The sequence below is a fragment of the Asterias rubens genome, chromosome 15 (genome assembly GCF_902459465.1).
Source record: "Asterias rubens chromosome 15, eAstRub1.3, whole genome shotgun sequence".
Taxonomy (NCBI): Eukaryota; Metazoa; Echinodermata; class Asteroidea; order Forcipulatida; family Asteriidae; genus Asterias; species Asterias rubens.
The window spans coordinates 14,365,075-14,385,411 of record NC_047076.1 but is presented as its reverse complement, the minus strand read 5'-3'; positions in this window follow the sequence as shown (position 1 = coordinate 14,385,411).

The following is a 20,337-nucleotide window of genomic DNA, read 5'->3' as shown; positions in this document are numbered from 1 at the left end:
CCAGTGGACTAGGGCCGAGGCACAACAAGTTTAACAGTTGATGTTTCTCAACAGTGACTTGTCTGGCTATGATATTGATATTATAATTGGTAGGCTGTTCTTATCTCAAATTGCACCCTGTCTTATTTACCCAAGCTAGAAGAAAAAGAAAATGTAAGTTCTGAGATGTTAGTAGCAAAGGTGGGTATGAAGGCCAATTATTTTGAAAGGGTTGAGGATGACCTAGATCTAGAATGACAGGAAAATTGTTCACAGATGTGAGGCAGAATATGGAATTCAAGCTAAAACCCATATGTGAACTTGATTTGTTTTATGACTGTTGAGCACTAGAATTGCTTATACATGTTTGGTATTTGTTCCATGAGGTGTTTGAGCGCATGTCCTAAACTAGTGACTGAGTTTGAGATGATTGACAATGTCACTCATGAATCCAGGGGCACACAGTGGTAATATGAGCCTTCTAAGATTACAATACCACATCACTCTGTTTAATTACACAAGGCCCACTGCTCATGTACAGGGATCTTTTGCAGGGTGTGCTTACATTGTACAGGCTGGCAATGTATAGGCTTATATCCCTGACTGCATGGGGTAGTGCTATGTGATCCTGATTGACAGTGTCATTCACTACTTGTTTCTAGTTTAGAGAATGGACCAGTATGAGTCTGGTAGCAAGGGTGCATGCTACAAACTTTTATTGAAGAATTTTGCTGCAAATTTACACAAAATGTGCCACCGTCCTGGTAGTTTTAACTAAATATGCAACTTCTTAAAGTAGCAATGGTCTGCTCTCTAGATATGCCATATGGCACAGTATTGTTTGTCTCTCTGGCTTTTGGAAACCAGGAACTATTTGAGCATTTAATAACAACAATATTATAATAGTTGTAAAAGTAATATATATATGAAAGACTTGTAATGCGCACATATGCAACCTGTAGGGCGTTCAAGGCGCAGTAAAAAAAACACACCCCAAAACAGACACAACAACAGTCCTTGGAAACCTGTGACACAAGATAAGTTTTTAGAGGAGATTTGAATTTTGTGGTACAAAGACAAGATCTAAGTATAAGTGGTTGAAAGTTCCTAATGCATGGCGCAGCTGAAGAAAAAGACCTGTCACCCCAGGAGTGTCGAAACAACTGTATCAACTCACTGTCCAATTTCTCCTGACATTAAAATAATTGTCCTTTCAACAGTTTGTTTCATTATGAAGGCCTATACAATCAATCAGTATGCATTTAAAGTGGCAAAACTACAGTGGAATGTACATTCATGCTGATGTCAAATTGAGATAATTGCATTGGTTAGAATGATCAATCTTATCAAAGGTGCATTTACTTTATACAATGTGTAATCATTTAGCACCAAACATGAACAACTTCACTACATGTACATGTGCATTATCATAGCCCCCATTTTAACCCCTGATTTTGATAACTTTTATTAAAAGATATTCATGAATAGAGGACTTCCCTTGAAATAAGTTTACAAAGAAAGGAAACAAGTACGTTTGACCATAGAGAGGGTCCTGTAGCTCTATGGTTTTACCATGATACAAGATACAAATTAGCAGTTGTGATCATGTGAGTTATGTCAACAGGTGTTGTACACCTGTACATTACCTATTAATAAAGGCTTTACAAGTTTGAACCAAGCATTCTTTAGGCCTACCTTGTGGTTCTTTTATTCCAACAGTGTAAGCCTAGTCTCATCATTCAATGTCAAAAGGTTTTCTTGGACAAAATTATAATATTCTACAATTGCAATGTCACTTTACAATTGCACTTTGAATATTGATTTGAATATTGTCTAGTACAATGGCGTGCTTGAATTCCATACACTATCGAGATAGTTGCTATGTCACATGATTCGGGGCCAGTTTTTGCCTATTTTAGTAAGAGACGGTGAACACCCATACACATTTCTGAATGGATGTGTATGGAACAATGGTACCTGGGTTTGCTCATCTGGAGGTTGCTATACAAAGGTTTGCCCAAATCATTTCACATAATACATGTAGCAACTGTATCTAGTGTCTGAGGAATTCAAATGTAAGTGGTACATTATAACTTGGAAACAATTCATTGTACCAGACTCGCCAATCTAACTCGCCAATGGCTTATTGGGGTGTTTAGAATTTAGAACAATGCTAAAGGTTGAAATGTTTACCCAATCTTAAAAAAAAAAAAAGGGGGGAAAAGTGATGTGTATAGAAAGTCTTGACATCACTTGGGTTGTTGACAAATTTACATCTAGTATACAGTATTTGTACAAGTGTACTAGGCTACACTGATTTGTCATTTCCATACTTGTCATTATTCCGCTAATTACTGTTTCTAGTGGGTTTTTTTCTTGTGCGCCTTGGGTGCCATTTTAGGCAGATATGTGCGCTTTATAAATCTCTAATTATTATTATTATTACACAATACTATTTTTTCATTTGAAAACGAACCCTATAATTTTTGTTTTGTTGTCATTGATTGACAGTTTTGCTTTGTTCAATTGTGCATTGATGGAGTACATTCTCCACATTAGGCCTACTTGTATAAGTAATTGCCTTTTCGGAATGCTTAGTTTGTTGAGGATGTTGGTAAAGGCACTGGACACTAATTGCTCAAAATAATTGTTAGCATAAAATTGAAAATGGAGAGCTGTTGATAGGATAACAAATTGTGAAAAGAGGCTCCCTCTGAATTAAAAAGAAGTCCATACAAATTCAGCAAAAGAAAACAAATTAATAAAATAAATCAATCATTGACCTAACTGGAGTATAATCGATTAGTGACAATAGCTGACAACATGTACATTTAATTTCTTTTCTTAGAAATGACTGGCCAGATGAGAATGGTTGTTTGTGCTGATTTTTAATGATTTGATTTGAAACATTAAAAGAAAGTTGCCCCAGTAGTAAACAGCAATAGTTCATTCTTCTCTAAACTTCTAGCCTTGCTCAAGGCAGTAGAATTATTCACTCCGAAAAAAGACCGCCGCTGTATAAAAACCCACCCGTATTCACTGTGCGTAACATCGCAGGACACGATGCCCCCGTACACTATCCGCCTGACGGCCTCCGCATGCGGATAGTGGTACGAGTGCGGATGGCTTGTGTGCATAGTAGTCCTACGATGTCACAGTGTGTATACGGGTGGGTCATGCGGTGTGATCGCACGCACCACGCACAGGGTATACGGATGGGTTTACAGTGGCGTCTTTTCGGAGCGAATAATGCGACTGCCTTGAGCAAGGCTACTTAACTTCAGGCTCTTCATCACTAAAGCATTTATTCTTCTTCTAATAGCGCTCTCTGTAGCTGTAATAATCAAGGGGAAGATTTGTCTTAATCATGTTTTAACTTTACATACCCATTTAGACTTGTTTTAAAATTTAACCCGGAAAAGCTTGTACAGAATCTGTGGATAAGGGCAACTGACTACAATGTACAGTCAGCCTAGCTGTGTATGAGCATTTCCAATAGCAACGTACCAATGTGCTATTTTCAGACTGAAATCAAACCGTAATGAGCGACACGTTCACACTCTTCATGCCAATCAGGGGTCTTTCAAAGATTTCCTTTAATGGCTTAAGTATTACACGTGTTTGATAAATTACGAACATGCACTTTAGGTACATTAAATGATAGCTACAAAAATGAGACTTGTCATAAATGTTAAAGAAAGTTTCATTACTATAAAAAAATACACCCAATATGTGCTCTGTGATTTTATAATGTTCATTAAAAGAAAAGGCTTAACCCCTAAATCCCTTCACGTTTTAAAAAAAAACAGGATAGGCCCTATGTGAGTTAAATTTAGATTATATCTTTGACGGGACTAAAAGGAAAAAGCAAGTACACGTAGGGGTAGAACTTGAGCGGTCATTCACCTGACTGACTTACTGCGTGGTGTACAGAAACTAAAGTCATGTCTCGGGGGCATTCCAACATCAAAAAGATATTAAACAGTTTCAATACAAATGTAGATCCACTACAATGTATTTTGAAAACCAGGTGGGTAAATCTAGTGGCTTTAAGCACTTGGGTTTGTATTCTTAAGTTTAGTCTGCAAAAAAGATTAGGTACTACAATGCATTTGAGTAATCCATTCAATTTTTCCTGGAAACTTTCACAACTGTTGCTTGAAAACCCCATTGGCACCAATTAATTAAACCAAATAGGAGATCCAACCAGTTCTTTAAAAAATCATGTTAAAGGAAGTTAGTAAGCGAAAGGTAGCGGAAACCTTTAGTAATGTCAAAGACCAGTATTCTCACTTGGTATTATGCTTAACATAACAAAAATTTGGACTCCATTGGTCATGTTTGTGTTTTTTCATGTTTGCTGGCAAATAAAATGAAATGAAAAAAAAAAAAAAAAAAACGAAGTGCAAGAGAGAATAAAAAAAATTAAAAACACCCTTGTTGCACAAATTTGAGTGTTTTCCAATGCCTAAAAAGGACATCATTGTTACTTCAAGGTTTTATAGCCATTGTGTTCTTTCAGTGTTATTTGTAAAAAATGTGTAAGGGATGACTGTTTTACACAAAAATCAAACAATTGTAATGGGATATCAAGTAATATGGTTAAAGTACAAAACAGAAGTTTTGCAAACCTAAGGTTTGTAGCCATTGTAGGTCTTTAACATGTACAGAGAAATTTGCGTCAACAGGTTGTGTGTTCACATGACATAACTGTGGCGTCTAATAGTAATATCTTTTCAATTTTCAAGTGCTTTATTTAGTCATCAATTCACTTCTGGATGTTTCGATGTTAAGTGCAAGCACTTCAAGTAATACATAACCCTGCGATTTGGAATAAAATGTAAGGTTCGTTTACGAACCTTACAAGTTTTAGGTTATGAAAATCTTTATCTGTATCCGTAACCATAGACTTGCAAAACATCTCTGCTTATCAACCAGTACAATGTCAAACATTTCAAATTTTCCCTAAAACAAAAAGAAACAAATTCTGCTGTTTTTATGCAAGGTGCAGAAGGGCAAGTATGGTCAATGCCTTGAAATGCCTCTCAACAATGAAGAGGGCAACATGCTTCACGCTTCCTCAGTCCTTAGGTGGAATCACCTATTTTTTCACCTGCTACTGCAAAAACTGGACAACCCTGAACGTGTATTCAGTAAAAATAAACCATGCTTTTCTTAGGGCCTAGAGTGCAAATTTGTCAAAGATAATTTAATATGTCTATGGTTTGCCAAACTGTCTTAACCAAGATGCCGTGTCGAAGGTTGTTAAATACAACATGTTTTGAATCAACTGAAAACACCCCTCTTGCTACCTCCTTACATATTGTTTCCAATTAATTTCATAATCTTGAAACACCCCACAAAAGAAACCAGCCACTGCTAGTAGTGTATCTATCATACATGGTACATCGTGGTGTCCTGGTTGAACCATGGAGGGTTGAAAAGAAGGTTTTAAAAGAAACTGCTTCTCTACCACCATAGCACTCAGAACACAATTTGCCTGTATGGTAGCAATGAATGAAGACATTCTCTTTGGGGTCTTGTTCTACCACCAGAGACGTTACAACATGAGCAAGGCCTGTTATTAAAAAGATGCAAGATGCAAGATGCATTTCAAGATGCAAGTCTATAAAGCAGAAGTAACAGGGATATGTTACGCTGAATCCTTATTTTGATACAGTCTCAGAGATACAATGTAATTGAGAACCTGTTCATTGAAGCTCAGAATGGTTCTGTTTATTGAAACACGGAGGAAGCCATGGTCTATCCTCAGTGATTGAACTAAAGCACACAATTTCAAAAACATGTTGAATGTACATGAATGCTTGTTATAAGTTCAGGATTGTCTTGCAGATTAACAGATTTGGTTAAACATGTGTGACTGATGGTGCCATGTGGCTTTGGTATGGTTGAATTGATTGTAATTGGTTTGGGCAGGTTTAACCATGCCCATACCATGATGTGGAAGTGTTGAGAATGATGTGAAGACAGCATGACAGCAGAAGCAGCAGCAGCTATGAGGTGATGAAACACACACACACACTCCTCAGTGTGTCAAGGCAGCAACAAGGATTGTAATGATACTGGAGCAACCACCATTGTGATAAGCTATAGAGGAATGTTACCTGGAACCAGGGCCAACAAGATGAAAATTCACAAGAATTTAGAAGAATACTTAATGATAAGCTAGATCTTGCTGTAGTAGTTTTACATGTACTTATTGGGCCAACTATAGATGTGCTTGGTTCAATTTGTTACAGCATAAAGCTATGGACATATTTTAAATTACGCAGCAATGGTTGGACAATGGCATAATTTAGCTTAAACTGAAAGGTATGAATACTCTTAACAAAGTTCATATCAACATTTGGTTCACATGAACACTACAGCATTACTCAGCGCTTGCTTGATCTTTGTGTGAACTGTGTAGATCCTTATATCATTTGCACACTCTTGCTTTATTGAACATCCTTTGTTGAAAGGTCATAACTGGGTTATCCCTATTGAGAAAATATCCCAGAAGCAGTCTAAAATCAGGAATTGATGTCATGTGGCTTAGGAATAGGAGATACATGCAGTTTCTCATGTTTGCTCTCCGCTCAAATAGAAGATTTGGTTTGTTGTACATGTAATTCGATACACCATAGATCAGCATAATGTCTGTGCAAACTTTGAGTTCCGTTTTTTTATTGAGTTTTCATTAAAATGATGCTGTGTTGATTCTAATTGCATTTGCCTAGATGCATTAATTGTATGAACATGAAAGATTGCTCTGCTTCATACACCTGTAGGGTAATATATCTTTCTCACCATATAATCAGAATCTTATAGGTTGGCTCTGGTCTGGTGTGAGGTATTTGTGGGTCTGTCTACAATGTACAATGTACATGGCGATTGTTGGTTTATGTATATCCAGGGATCTCTATCTCTGAATGGAATGGCTGTGCATCCTTAATTCATGGTTTTTTTAATTGCTTTTTAAAATAGCATTTACACTGCAAAGTAAGGCAGATGGTCTGTACATACATGTCATTTTTGTTTCTTGAACTTATGGTTTTAATATTTTAGAATTTTAAAATCTTTAATTCTTAGTAAGGCTCATCAAGGAATTTGCGATATACAATGCGAATGCGCTACAAAATATGTTAGTTGTTTCAGCCATCCATCCACCAACAACTTTTGTTTTCGTTGTGATTTTAATTTTATATAATTTTTTTTAATTTGATTTCAGCTAAAACCTCATTGCTACAAACAAACACATAATATGTGAACTTTGCATCTCAGGAACATGTCTTAAACAATAAAAGCAATTTATCAAATGAACACCTACATGTCACTCTAGCCTAGATTCAGCAGCAGTGTGATAGAGTGTTTTCTTCCCTTTTTCAATGTTTGTTATCCACCATCATCTTGACATTATTGCAGCAAACATGGACAGCCCAACTGAGATGGAGGACAGGCTGAATGAGCCCCTGGAGTGAGAGGGCCAGGGCTAGTTGGCACCACATGGATCTGTTGATAGGACCAGGGTCAGTGGGCACATGGATCTGTTGATAGGACCAGGGTCAGTGGGCACATGGATCTGTTGATAGGACCAGGGTCAGTGGGCACATGGATCTGTTGATAGGATTAGGGCCAGTGGGCACATGGATCTGTTGATAGGACCAGGGCCAGTGGGCACATGGATCTGTTGATAGGACCAGGGCTAGTTGGCACCACATGGATCTGTTGATAGGACCAGGGTCAGTGGGCACATGGATCTGTTGATAGGACCAGTGCCAGTGGGCACATGGATCTGTTGATAGGACCAGGGACAGTGGGCACATGGATCTGTTGATAGGACCAGGGCTAGTTGGCACCACATGGATCTGTTGATAGGACCAGGGCCAGTGGGCACATGGATCTATTGATAGGACCAGTGCCAGTGAGCACATGGATCTGTTGATAGGACCAGGGACAGTGGGCACATGGCTCTGTTGATAGGACCAGGGTCAGTGGGCACATGGATCTGTTGATAGGACCAGGGTCAGTGGGCACATGGATCTGTTGATAGGACCAGGGTCAGTGGGCACATGGATCTGTTGATACGACCAGTGTCAGTGGGCACATGGATCTGTTGATAGGACCAGGGCCAGTGGGCACATGGATCTGTTGATAGGACCAGGGTCAGTGGGCACATGGATCTGTTGATAGGACCAGGGTCAGTGGGCACATGGATCTGTTGATAGGACCAGGGCCAGTGAGCACATGGATCTGTTGATAGGACCAGGGTCAGTGGGCACATGGATCTGCTGATAGGACCAGGGTCAGTGGGCACATGGATCTGTTGATAGGATTAGGGACAGTGGGCACATGGATCTGTTGATAGGACCAGTGTCAGTGGGCACATGGATCTCTTTTGAGAGGATCAGGGTCAGTTGGCACCACATGGATATTTGATAGGACCAGGGTTTGAGGGTTTGAGTCAGGGGCTACCTCTCATCCTCATTCTTTAGGTCGCATTGATAGAGAGAATGCAATGAGTGAGATATAAGAATAATGTGCATTACATACACATGTACCAAACGAAGATGAGGTTTCAACTTGCTGAAGATAAATTTACACAATATTAGAAGTGACACATGTACCAAACGAAGATGAGGTTTCAACTTGCTGAAGATAAATTTACACATTAGAAGTGATAGATTATACCATCAAACTTGCATTTTTAGCACTATTGGCTATGATCAAAACATGGATTCAAGTCATTTATTGTTTACAGCTTTGAGTGATTTAGGGTCCAGAATGTCAGGCATACTTTGTGCATGCTACAGTTGTACCTCAATGCTGTATATTGAGCACACTGAGTGTGATTGTGTTTGTTACTTTTTAAAATGCAATGCAAGCAATGCACTGCATACTGTAGCCCTCATTTATCTACAATAAGTTAATTTGAAGCACATTCTTCATGAAGTTCAGAATAATAGTACAATACCTGTGGTATGCCTTCCATGAATTGAAGTATTCTATGAATGAGCTACTTGTGGGTTCTTTTGTAAATTTGTTTGAGATATATAGAATACTTGTCAATATCTAACAATAATGAGGAGTGCAATAAATGATGAACAATTGCTGCGGTTGTTGTGGTAAGGCAGGCTTAATTCACTTCACTTTAGAACTTATTTTGTTCTTTTGTGCATTTAATAACTTGGCTCTCTTTGCATTGTTGGTGCTCTAACTACTTGCTTTAGGCATCTGTACTGACTGGAAGATTAACACTGTAGGAGTGCATGAACCTGTAGACAAAACACACTTTATAAAGCACCATTCTTAACAGGAATGGCTGCAAATGCCTTTCAAATCTCAATGGAATGTGTAATTGATGTACTACAATGGGAACAGAAAAATGCCTCCAGGTACATTTTTAAATGAAAAGATATGAAATCTAGAAGGAAATAAAATGTATAGGGAAAGTGGGACAGGCATGACTGGTTGTTAAAACCTTTATTGCTTCATAAAAACCCAAGGAGATCTCTATACATATGGCTTGAATAATAATTGCACTAGGTAATGGTAGCACACCTGTTGTATGTCAACTACAACAGTTGATCACCTTAGGTACAGATCCAGAGAGTGAGATCATCTAGACACATCCAAGCTCTCTCTAAATTGTATTTATATTTTAATTGACAATCTTTTTCCTTTTCGTAACTACAAATATCGTACCCTAATCACATGCTCAAACCATGGAGGCTCATACCATATAGTGCTATACACACCCCAGTAATTTAACTTGGGCCCCTTGCTTAATTTGACCATGGTTGTAAAAATGTACATGTAGCAATGTTTGACAAGATTTTGCAAGGGAACTTGGACAGTAGAAAAATTACTGTCCTCTTACACGAGGTACATTTTGTATAATTTTCAACCATGCTACAATTTAGCAGGGGACCCTTGCTAAATTGCTTTCGTGTGAAAGGGGCTTAAGATTCACAGATTAGGACTATAGTTGGTTGTCCGAACAAACGTGAATCCATTTTTTTTTTAGTTTAGTGCGACTCTGATCCAAAAGGGTGCTATATTTATAAACACAAAAATAAATTAATGGCTTGACCCTTTGACCCTTTGAGCTTTTTTTGAAGGGTAAGACTCTGCTGGGGTTGAAACTTCAGGCCAATGACTTTTTTTTTAATTTATACCAGCGGTCCTTTCGGTTGGTAAGTTGTTTGCAACAGCTACCAGCGGTCCTTTCGGTTGGTAAGTTGTTTGCAACAGCTAAATATATTTTTTCATAATTATAATGGAACAAAACTTGCTTGCATCATGATCCTCCGGATACTTTTTTGGCTTGTGTTTTTGACCCTCCCTGGCAAAGCTAATTGGTTCCAAGCAGGATTAAAGGCAGTGGACACTATTGGTAATTACTCAAAATAATTATTAGCATAAAACCTTTCTTGGTGACGAGTAATGGGGAGAGGTTGATGGTGTAAAACATTGTGCGAAACGGCTCCCTCTGAAGTGCCATAGTTTTCGAGAAAGAAGTAATTTTCCATGGATTTGATTTCGAGACCTCAGATTTAGAACTTGAGGTCTCAAAATCAACCATCTAAACGTACACAACTTTGTGTGACAAGGGTGTTTTTTTCTTTCATTATTATCTCGCAAGTTCGGTGACCGATTGAGCTCAAGTTTTCACAGGTTTATTATTTTATGCATAAGTTGAGATACACCAACTGTGAAGGCTAGTCTTTGACGATTACCAATAGTGTCCACTGCCTTTAAGTTAAATTTTCACAAGTGCATCAAGCATATGATTTGAAACTCTTCATTATGTGTATTGCCATTTAGTCAGGTACACCATCAATTCACTTATTCTACAACTGCAGATCCATCCATTTAGTCAGGTACACCATCATTTCACTTATTCTACAACTGCAGATTCAGTCACCCAATGAGAAAAATGATGTCAAATCTTTCCAGAAATGATAAATTCAGGTATCACAAGCCAAGGGTAGGTGACACAGGGGTTTGGAAAGACTTATTGGCACTTGGTAGAAGCTAAGTGTAAGATTTATACTCCATGGGCCATAAATCAGTCAGTCCTTGTTCCTATCAATAATCGCCAGTCATAAAATAACCTTCAAACCTGTTAAGAATGTTTTTCCAAGAAGCATGTATAAGAATGTACAACCCTCTGAAGAAAAATTCCACAATCAATTATTGTTATTTACACTTAATCTAACATACATATAAACAAAGAAAAGAGACTGATGCCAACTGCAATGTACTTTGTTGTAAATGTGTTCCCTCTAAATCTGGTTGTCCTGTTGTCATGAATCTTTTTGTCATCTGAACAAACAAAAAGACTTAGTAAGAGTGATTTGAACAACAGAGCTAAGCTACATTATTTGAAGAACTAATGTACATTGTGGATCTGCATGTTTGTCACTTGACTATAGTTCTGATCATACCACAAACCTCAAACCACACCTTCAAGAACCTGTGGAGTGATCCAGTAGAGTTGTGTTTGTACAATACATTGTGAGCATTAACTGAAACACTCATACAAACATGCCAACACCTCTCACAACTCTTCATTCTCCTGACAATGTCTTGAGACCAGCAAAATCTCACTTCGCTATAGTGAAGTTAATAACGAGAAGTCCCCTCGATCAACTAAAACGAAAGTAGTAGTCCCGGCTGATTTCCTATCTTTCGCCCAGGTACATGTAGTTCAGTTAAGAAGCAGAACAGTTCTTTTCAGAACTGAGAAGTCTCCTGAATTCCAGAAAGGTTTATCTGCGGAAGAAGAATAAAAAGCAAGTTCTCAACAGAACAATCCACCCAGCAAGCACACATCACATTGCACACAAGGTTTAACTGCAAACTTAATGTATTGTTTTCTTTTGCTGGAAGACACTTGACCACAAGCCCTCTAGGAAGTGGTAGGTAAAAGATTGCATAATAGTCAGTTTCAAATTATTGTGAGATTATAATAACTTGTTTAATGTACCGTGCTTGCAGATGCTTGCCATATATTGTTTCAATTGATATGCTTGGGACACTTTGCAACTTAACCCTTTCGCAAAATCATGTATATTTCATGGAGTATGGTATGAAATGATTGCATTATGCATTGTAATGGGTATGGCTATATTAGCTGTTCCGATCCAGTCGGAACAGCTATTGTTTTCGTCGAGATTTTTATTATTAGTTATTTTTATTATTATTATTCTTTGTTTCTCCCTAAATCCCATAGTGTTTGTACACGTTTTTGTGGCAGCCTAATCTCCTAAACCATAATACGAAAGAGTGAGTTTATTATACCAAATTGAAGCTTAGAACATAAGCTTAATTCTTATCGTAAAAAAAATTTAAAATTGTTAATTAATAAGCCTTAATTAAGCTTATGAATATCTAATTAGCAAACCTAGTTAACACCATATCTCAAAAAGTAGACCGCCGATCCTGAAACTTTTTTCAGCTATACACTAGTCAGGTCCTGTTAAGGTGATTTCTGACATAAATTTCGGGCCGACGTCCACCATGACGTCATGTAATGCACGTTTTGTGTCTGTGCACAAACCCAATGGCTCTTGAAGTGTAAACAAACCCAGCTTTCCAAAACATAATTTAATCGATTAAAATTAAATTACATGTTGTACACTTCCCAAAATTGCTTTAGATTAAGATATATTTTATTGATTGTCATTTTAAAAGCATCAGAACTTATAGAAACAGTGTAATTATTTTAAAAAACCTGTATTTCCGGGGAAGTTTTTTCAAAGATCATGGGTACGGCGTAAAACTTGATTTGAATAGTCAAAATTGTAAAACTGTTGACTTGACCAAGTCCTTATACCATTTTCGACCGGTGTTATTGCGTTTTTTTGTTCAATATACATAGATTTCTTACGGTAACGGACTAGCACAAGTCTAAACTTGTTCCCAAAATTTGACAAGCCTGAGCATGGTGCGTCGTGGACCGGGTTCATTTCAGCCGACGAGCGTGGACGACGAAAATAGACCGCCCGGGATTTGGAATTATTTACGGGTAAAGTCACCTTGTTCGCGCCTGGGACCATTTGCCTAAACTAATTGCAGTATTTCGCGTTACGTTCGGAAATTAGACCATGACAAACAAAAACTCTTTGACAGGAATACAAAAGCAGAGATTTTATTATGCTGACGTTTCTCTGGTGGTTGAGTGGCTCAGTTTTATAGAGCTGCTTATAATAAACAGGCAAACATTTTGCTTTACAAAATTGCAGAAATTGAGCAGAACACCTGGATTCACAACTTGAACATGAGGCATGGTTAAGCTGCTTTTTGTGTTTAAAAAGCTATTATGTAGTTTGGTCCTGGGCCAATGGCTTTTAAAGGAAAGAATCGCAGCGCTTACGTAATCAGGGAACTGTGCTTACGCTAAGCGTATTTTACAGCTTAGCAGGGTATGTGTTCTTCACTTCACAATTGGCATCAAACAATTTGCTACAGTTGACTAATTGTGCTCAACTCCTGCGAAACTTTCACTGCGAAAACAGTGACTAAAAAAATTGATTTGCATTCGCAGGAAAAACCGTGCTTTACTTGTGACAAAAGTAGGCAGGGGCGACTAGTGTGCTTTAGTGTTAAAGCCGCGACTACAAATTATAATTTGAGTCGCGACTACTGTTTTTATCTCTATTCAGTTATAATCGTGTCCACACACTGACTACAAAAGTTGTCCCGACTACCTGTTTGGTGAACCAGTTGTGTTGCTTACTACTATTCGCAACATAATTAATATTGCCCTTGCGGCACAAATCTTGAGAATCTGTACTTTATCTCGACAAGTGTTATAGTTAGGTTTGAATTGCGACTAGACGAGTAGTAAATTTCACTAGTCACACCCATTCGCAACATAATTAAAAATTTGTCCCGACTACCTGTTTGGTGAACCAGTTGTGTTGCTTACTACTATTCGCAACATAATTTATATTGCCCTTGCGGCATAGCGGCACAAATCTTGAGAATCCGTACTTTATCTCGACAAGTGTCGTAGGCAGGTTTGAGGTGCGACTAGTCGAGTAGTAAAATTCACTAGTCACCCATTCCCAACATAATTAATATTGCCTTTGCGGCACATAGCGGCACAAATCTTGAGAATCTGTATTTTATCTCGACAAGTGTCGTAGTTAGGTTTGAGGTTCGACTAGTCGAGTCATGATGGGAACTTGCTTAATGAAAAAGATTCAGTGCTCTGCAGAAGCATTGAATTCTGCGCTTACGTCAAGCGAAATAGACTGCTTATAGCAGGGATTTCTTTTGTTTGTGTGCTTCCAAGTTCGCACATTATTTTCCAAGCTTGCACATCACAGTAAAGCGGAAAATGGTGATCGTAAGCGCAGACTTTGGTGGTCATGAGAACCATGTAATTTTGCCCTGTAAGTAGGTTTGGTAAGGCCTACACTTCAAACATGTAAAGTCAAAAAAGATTGTTAGTACATGAGGGGAAGTCTTGTGAAACTGGTCCAATTTGACTCTGCTTCACTGCGTAAGCAAAGAATTGACACATCAGACGCGCGGATATTATCGCTTACTTAAAGCATATTTCACAGCTTAGCAGGGATATTTTTGCTTGTGCGCGGGAAACTTATCATATGTAATCTTTGCTTTGAACTAATTGTACAGATATTTCAGCGCCTGCACAGTAAGCGGAGAATGGTGGTTGTATAATAAATGGGCAGAGTTTGGTTGAAGCAGACAGAGCCATAAAACTGGGCCGTGTTCTATAGGGGAAATTATAGCTTGACATTTTGTGACAGTTTTGGTCTCTGCGACGTACACATACACATACAGAGTCAGATACAGACATTACGGTGCAGAAATCGTGCAATTGAAATGTCTCATAAGAGCGCCCCCTATCGGCAGGAGTAGGAAAATAAAGAAGTATCCTACAAATTAATTATGTGTTTTTAAACACGTAAAATAATATCAAATGGAAGCTTTAGGATGTTTAGCTTAATTCCTATCATAAAACATATTAAAATTATTTATTAATTAACCACCAGTGACCCTCATATGCATATTAATTAGGAAATCTTTGCAGCATCTTTAGAGATTAATTTGAAAAAACTGTGACCTCAAGTTGACCTCTACTTCCGCGTCAACCGGAAGTGTCACCATATCTCAAGAACTATACAGCAGATTTTCAAAATATTTTCAGTTATAAACTCCTTAGGCATAAAATATTAACTTTAAAAAACCGTGACCTCAAGTTGACCCCTACTTCCTGGTCAACCGGAAGTGGGACCATATCTCAAGAACTATTAAACAGATTATCAATTTTGGTTCAGTTATAGACTCCTTTGGGCATTCAAGATTAGTTTGAAACAACTTTGACCCCATGTTGACCTTTACTTCCGGGTCAACCGGAAGTGAACCCATATCTAAAAAAGTACAAAGCTAATGTTCAAACTTCAGTTGTAGATTCTTAGGCAATAAATATTAGCTTTGGAAAACTGCGACCCCAAGTTGACCTCTACTTCTGGGTCAACCGGAAGTGGGACTATATATCAAGATCTACACAACCGATTTTATAGACTCCTTGGCATTGCAGATTAATCTTTGGTAGCTGTGGGCCCATGTTGACCTTTACTTACGGGTCAACCGGGAAGTAAAACCTTATAACAAGAGCTACACAACTTTTTTGAAACTTTTTTTTCAGTTATATATTCCTTGGGCAATGAAGCACATAATCCAAGCAAAACAACAAGGAACAGCTTCGTGTTTGTTCACAAACACTTAATGTCTAGTGTTTTTATTGTTTCTTCAGTTAAAGGCGGTGAATACAGTGAAGTAATGACCTTGGTTGGTGGTGGCAGTTAATAATGGGCCAAGCCAAAGACAAGGTCCATTAAAAGCGAGGTCCATTAAAAGCGACCAGCCACCAACCAGGTCATTACCATGCAGTGAAGACTGGATCTCACAGTGTTATTGCTTAAATACAATTGCCTGAATAAAGCCTGAAAACTTCCATAGTTTGGTCATGTACATTGTTCATTTGAAAGTATTTGTTTGAATTGCTCCAAAGTTACGTGTACAAAAAGAGTTCAACTGAATCATTTAAACAAAAAATGGTGTATGATAGACTGAATAAAATCTGGATGTCAACCTTGGGAGTTTGAACACATGGTGTAGATAGATTGGGTCATTTCTTAATCTTTGCCTCCACTTTTGGGCTGATCCTTTTGGGACTACATTACTTTCTAATGTCACAATCTATTTGAATGATGACAGATTTGGACCAGATTATACTTGCACCTTTAACCTTTAAAGAAATGAGGGAGTACAATTCTGCAAATTTACATGTATGATATTTGTACACTTTGTATTATGTTTAAATGCAAGCATTAATGCATTCTGGATTGATTTAAGATGTCAGATTCTGAAAGGTTTACTTACGCATTATCAAGAACTTTGCATGTTACCTTTTTATATAAATAATATTTGAAGCCTGTATTTGTGATATATCAGAATTGTTTAGAGTGGTTGTTTTCTGATATCAGGTTTGTAATTTTTCAGTTCCCTGAGGGTCTCCACATAAGCCATTTTATTTTTAAAAACATAAAATTTACATCCTACAGAATATGGCCTAAGGGTTTTCCTTGTTGTACATGTACACATTTTATACTGATTAATTAGTTATCAAACAAGAATAGAATAAACCTTCTCAAAAACCAAGTCACTTCAGAGGGAGCTGTTTCTCACAATGTTTTATACTATCAACTGCTCAACATCACCGGTACCAAGTAAGGTTTTATGCTAACAATTATTTTGAGTAATTAACAATAGTGTCCACTGCCTTTAAACACTGCAATATGTATTTTTATATTTAAATGAGTTGTACAGATACAGAGAAATAACACTATAAATAAGACCACAGAGAACAAGCCTGCGGATAACTTAACAGCGCAAACATTCGCTATCTAATGGCAATCCAGACAAAAACAACCTACAAATGCACATAAAAGTACAAGAGAAAACACCATACAAAGTTTAAAATTACACACAAATAAAAATTACAATTATATATTTTATAGAAAATACATTGGCTATTTTGGGTTATCCTTGGACAATTTTGTGCAGTATTTCTATCTTCTGTTCTATTTTAGTTTATCTTATTTCATTTTCTTTTCTCCTGTGGTTGTTTATGTAATTTTGGCCTGATTCTTGCATTTTTATCTGAATAAATTCAATCAATCAACCAATCCATAAATTCAAGAATATTGCACAAAATTTGTTTGACCAAGATCCTCTAATACACCATAACAGAAGGGAAGTAGGCAAATAATAGTAAACTAGTAATGATACGTTTGTGAATAATAGATTTGTATTGATGGGAGCCGATAGCTTTTTCTCTAATGGGTGTGGGTAAACTTTTGTGTGTAAAATACAAGGTTGTTTTTATCTTCCAACCTAAAGACTAATCAATGTTGACTATTTACCTCTGATGTCAAGGTTTGTAAAGTTCACATGTTCTGATCAAGATATAGAACCATTATATCAAACCCTCTATTGATTTTCAATCTCTCGTCTTTGAAGCTGTATTTTGAGTCTTGTTGACTTAACTTGATATGAAGTAGAGATTTGACAACTAGTGTGGTCATTTGAATGGCAGTGAGACACAATCTAGTATCAGCATGTATCCACTGTATACATGATCTTAGACCTACACGGGTGGCACAACTAAACGGTTTGATTGACAGTGCATTCAATGCTTTTTCATACAAGATTTTCATCATCCAGTTTGTTCATCCATAAACGTCAATTTATCAGCAGTGAGCCAACATGCTACTCAACGGCTAAATGCTTCAATAATTTGAAACTTTAAAAAGAAAAGAATATTTTGCTTGGCTACTTGTAGGTTGTGTTGTGTGTTTCTGTCAGAAAAATGTAAAAAAAATTAAATATGTAAAGATTGTTTTGCTTTTCTTTGAAACATCAGTAAAAAACCACAAGGGAAACTGACTTGGTAAGTTTGAAACAGTAAATAATATGAATGTGAGGACAGTTTCATGACGAAACAATAATAGCAATACGCCAATAGCTTGATTAAAGTGCATAGAAATTTTTTCAATTTGCTGTGGGCTGATGATGGTCTTTAGAGTTTGTTAATTCATGGTTAGTTAACTTCTTATTTTAAGTAGGCTTATATGGCACAGACATTTGAAATATTTGGTGAGTTCATTCACAACCAGTGTATGTCAAAGTTATTAGTTTTGCAATGTGATAAAGAACTTGGCCAATGTTGGCCTAAAACTCCCTTTTAAAAAGGATGTTTGTTTGATGTTTTCTACAAGTGAAATTATTTGTAAAGTTTAGAGAATGTTTTCAAAAGGGTACAATTTCTTTGTCATATTACATCAAACCCGTCCTAGTTTAAAGTGCTTGGCTGTGTTATTGTTTGTCCTTTATGATGTACTACATTTCAAAACACTTGATTAAAAGGTATTGTGTATTTTGTTAAGCTCAATATTTACTTCCGAGTCTATGATTGACATTTTTAGAAGAGTCCACACATTTTGATCAAGCCATTTTTTACCTCCCCACCTGCCTTGTCTATTTTTCATTGGCACATTTTTTCTACCTTCAGATAAATGCCATTTTTTATTACCACATGTTGTGATTTTTGGGTGGATTGATGATTGGCATATGATTTAAATGATTTCCATATGATTGAAATTCAATTTAATTTTTTATTTTTTTCACTCCTTGTAATGTTTTATAAGATTTTTTTATAGAGGAATTCTGCTGTGGATGTTTGGTCTCCACATGAAGTGAACTGCTTTCATACTGTGTGGCATCATAACCTATTAGGCCCCTACCCTGCCTGACATATATCAAAAGTTCTGCAAGTTGTTCCTTTGATAAAGAGCTGGTTTAGCTAGATCTTTCTGTGGGCAGGTTGCATGGGGTGTTTCTCCCACCACTGAGATCTTGTGGTATTGCGTGCAATCAGCCAATAAAAACTACCTTTGCCTTTACAGTACAGTACAGTACAGTACAGCATACAGTACAGTACACCGAACATGTCATTTGACCAGTCCAACTTGCTCTATGGTCTTATCAAACACAGCAATTCTCTGATTCACTTCTTTATAAACCCTTTGCAATGTTGCCTGTAGATGTTGATGAAGTCCTGTCATTTCAATTGTTGATCTCGTCGTTCTACAAGTAAAATGGTTAAAGGCAGTGAACACTATTGGTAATTGTCAAAGACTAGTCTTCACAGTTGGTGTATCTCAACATATATGTGACCATCCACCACAAATGGGCTGTAAAGTCGCACTTGCACATTGCAGAGCCTATTAAATTGTTTGGGTTTTCAAGAAAACTTTGAGAAATCTGAATAAAAAAATATGTGGCTTTGAGAAATCATAACTTTGTCAAGAAATATCTGATTTAAATGTGGATGGTATCATTTTGAAGCTGATTACACACTCTCTCAAAAAATGCATTAATCCCATAACAGTGAAAGTGTCAACTTTACAGCCCATTGGTGGTGGATGATCACATATGCATAAAATAACAAACCTGTGAAAATTTGAGCTCAATCGGTCATCGAAGTTGCGAGATAATAATGAAAGAAAAATAACCCTTCTCACACAAAGTTATGTGCGTTTAGATGGTTGATTTCGAGACCTCAAGTTCTAAACTTGAGGTATCGAAATCAAATTTGTGGAAAACTACTTCTTTCTCGAAAACTATGGCACTTCAGAGGGAGCCGTTTCTCACAATGTTTTAAACTATCAACCTCTCCCCATTACTCGTCACCAAGAAAGTTTTTATATTTATAATTATTTTGAGTAATTACCAATAGTCTCCACTGCCTTTAATTAAGTAAGGACTTGGTGATACAAAACATGTAAACATTATTTTTATTGTTAGACTTGGGGAAGAATGCTGCATAGTATAGGTCAGGACATACATAGTACTATTATTGTCAATGTTGAACTGTTAAGGGTTGATTCCTGTTGAGATAATGTATGTTTGTGAGTGGATCTTCTCATGTGATTGTCAATAATTTACAATGATCATTATAACTAAAGAGTTTGATGTAACATAAACATTTTCATATTCAAAGATGCATAGTCTATGGACCACAGAAGGATGAACATCTTATTATTGCAAGTAGTTTCAAACCAACCAAAGATTCTCTCACGCCTTTGTTATTGACCATTAAATCAAATCAATTGTCAGAATAATGCAGAATGATTGGTGATTTGTCTTGAGTTATTCAATTATCTATTTCTATAACACATAGTTTCTCATTAACTGTGAAGTGGGAAATCCATCTATTTTTTCTGTTTTCTGTTTTCTACTTGATGCTTTATT